This window comes from Lissotriton vulgaris, chromosome 2_1 (genome assembly GCF_964263255.1).
Source record: "Lissotriton vulgaris chromosome 2_1, aLisVul1.2, whole genome shotgun sequence".
In the NCBI taxonomy this organism is placed as follows: Eukaryota; Metazoa; Chordata; class Amphibia; order Caudata; family Salamandridae; genus Lissotriton; species Lissotriton vulgaris.
This window is the reverse complement of record NC_141687.1, coordinates 917,274,242-917,277,420: the sequence shown is the minus strand read 5'-3', so window position 1 is coordinate 917,277,420 and position 3,179 is coordinate 917,274,242. Positions and strand designations below refer to the sequence as shown.

At 40.4% G+C, this 3,179-nt stretch overlaps 1 non-coding gene across 1 annotated transcript; it reads right to left on the bottom strand.

The window, feature by feature from the left end:
- Positions 1–2,617: 2,617 nt before the first annotated feature.
- LOC147731411 (U8 small nucleolar RNA) lies at positions 2,618–2,751 on the bottom strand. Its single transcript, XR_015308831.1, has one exon. It is a non-coding gene; the product is annotated as a U8 small nucleolar RNA (small nucleolar RNA).
- Positions 2,752–3,179: the final 428 nt, after the last annotated feature.

Here is a 3,179-nt window from a genome sequence, read left to right as displayed (position 1 = left end):
TCATATGCTTTTCCATTTAAACTTTTTTATAACAGCAACTATAATCTCCCCCAAAGAGAGGGAGAGGAAAGAGTAATGAACGAGTCTTATGGAGAGTGCAATCACCTGGACTTGACTTGTGCCAATATCCTGCCCCTGAAAGCATCAATTAATTACTGTTCTTAATCTACATGAGTATTCTATCAACGCAGGAGGAGCTGTGTGTTTAATTGCATAATTTTTCATAAAGTTATTTGCCGTTCTAGGCCTTTGATGACCTTTTTATTTTTTATTTTTAATGTGCGAATATTAAATCTGTCCACACGCTCAGGGATCATCATTGATTTAAGTGCCTCCCAGGCTGCCTGGCGACCTTTGCAGAAGGGTGACTTCACCCTCCAGTCAATCAAATCTGTTTTCACGGTAAGAAGCCCACGCAGTGGTGTTATTTACAGAAGAAAAATTGCATTAGTGTAGTTTTCAGGCAGAAATCAATCATGCCACAATTTCTGTAACAAACCAGTGGCATCTTCTTGTCTAGATTGATTCTTGGGGGTGGAATAAGGTATAGCTTTTTCTGTAAAGTCAGGCACTTCATCGTTGGAAAAGGTGAACAAAGCTTCTCAACTTCACCCAGGTTCCTGCCAGGGTAAGATTTCGTGCTGGGGGATGTCTTTTAGATGAAAATCATAATGCGGAAGATCCTGTCGGTTCAATAAGAGAACGGTGAGGGCTTGGCCGTGTAGTCAATGGCTGTACTGGCAACAAGCATTTGCAATGCAATCGGTCTTGCATTTGTGGGAGTTTAGAGCTAATAGCGTTCTAAATTTCAATGTTTTTTACCTATGTGTTTTGGTTTGGAGTAGATATGAGGTGTAGCGTGGAATTATGTGGTTAGGATTGGGCCTGTGTGGCCTGGAATAGGGTGGGTGTAGTGTATTTGTGTAGTGCAATTATGTGGTTTGGTGAATAGATAGGACTAAGAGCTCAGAGAATAGATAGAAAGGAAGATAGAGATGGATAGGTAGTTTGTGCAATGAGTGGTGAATGAACTTCATAAAGAGAAGCAGAAAGTGTGTGAGAAAGAGAGAAAGAAGGGGAGAGCAGGCGACAGATGCATAAAGAGGGAGCACCTTTGTATGCAGAAGACACCCGAAGAAGAGGAGGAGAGCGTGGGTTTGAGAAACGGAAACATTTATAAACCATGGGAAAAACGGTGCTAGAAGACCTGAAGTTATCCATATGAAAGAGGCAAAGAGTGCAAGAGAGGGGTGAGAGACTAAGAAAGACAGGGACAAGTGGTAGAGGCACTTAGGGGTGGAAGGTGGCAAGAGGTGGAACAGTGCACAACGCAAGGAGGTACAGGGAGGTAGGATGTGTGAATAGGGAGTTTAGAGAGGAGATAGGGATTGTGAAGGAGGGATGAGAGGGAACAGTGGGATTGCAAGATAAGAGGGGGTAGTGGCAGTGTGAGGGAGAGAAGGGGCAGGGGTTGTGTGGGGAGAGATGATAGGGTGGGTGGAAGTGTGAGGGAGAGATGGGTTGTATTGGAATTGTTTGTTATGAAATTGTGTGGTGTGAAGTTGTGTAGTGAAAATATGTTGTATGGTGTGCTGTGGAATTATGTGGATAGTAATTAAATAGTTTTAAGTATACTGGAATTATGTAGAGTGAGATTGCGTGTTATGGAGTTATTTATGCAGATTGGTATAGTGTGTTGTGAAGTGGTGTGGAGTTGAATTATGCTTAGTGGAATGTTGCGTCAAGGTGTAGAGTGCACTTATGTTGATTGGTGATATGTAGCCCATAGTGCATTTATGTGGTGTTTATTTATCTTGTATTGAGTAGAGTGTAAATATGTGGAGTGTAATTATGTGCCACTGAATGGTATTATGTGGAGTTTAATTATGTTGTCTGGTGTAGAATTGTGTGAGATTGCATTATTATTTTGTGGAATTATGTGAGATGGTTTGGAGTGATATTATGTGGCATGATGTGGAGTAGTATTATATGATGAGGATTTATGTGACATGTTGCAGAGCTGAAATTATTTTGCGCAATGCCAATAGGTATCCCATTTCCAAGAGTTAGAACTATTGGCATTGTAAATGACAATATTGTTTACCCATGTGTTATATGTAGCTTGGAGTGGACATATGCGGTGTGGATTAGAATTGGAATTGTGTGGCATAGCAATGTGTAACGTAGAGTGGATGTGTGTTGTGGAGTTATGTGGCATGGTGTGCGGTGGAATTATGAGGATAGTAATTTTGTAGTTTTGAGTGTAGGGGAATAATGTGAAGTGGGATTGTGTTTTGGAAAAACTGGAAGGACTGGGTCTGTGTTAGTGGAACGGAAAACCCTGCTTACCATGCTGGATGTCAGCCAAATGTATTACACATAATGTTGGTAAAACTGATGCCTTGATATTAGGGTAAATTTTGCAACAAGGAATGAAACACTGAACTTTCATTGTGAAATTACCACAAAAATGGCAGATTTTTTTGTTTAGAATCAATATTTGAAGACTGCATCATAGCATTGGTATCAGTGTTTAATTATGAATAAGTTTGATTAGCTAATAACCATTTATATGTACAATTTATTATTGATGTATTGTTATTGGTAGTGAGTGAAAATCAGACAGAAGAACCTGAGGCAGTTGTTGTTCACCTAAGGACTCGAGACAGTAATCATGAACACATCTCGTTCCCATCATCATGTTCCCGTACTCCCGGAGGAGTAAAACGTAAGGATTAACGTGACTGGCGATACCCATGTTTTATAAGCATAGGGGGGCATAATATCAAGCAATAGCGATAATTATCGCTATGCATGGTTAGCAGGTAAAATTATATCGCCGAGCACCGAGGATTTTTACCGCTGAGATGCCTAGATTTGATCAAGGTTTATCTCAAAAGCGGTAAAAATCCTGCAAAATGCATGAATATCGCTGAAAAATCAGCGATATTCATGCATTATCGTGACAATGCTCTTAGCCATGTTATCCACCTTCCAATGGATAACATGGCTAAGAACTGCTTTTAACAGGCGTTAGCTTTTGGAAATATTCGTGCTTAGCGCGAATATTTCCAAAAGTAGATAATAGGAGATAGCGATGTTAGCGACTGTTTCCAGTCGCTAACATCTTGGCACACCCACTTTGCATGTCATTAGCGATAATTATGGCTGACATGCAA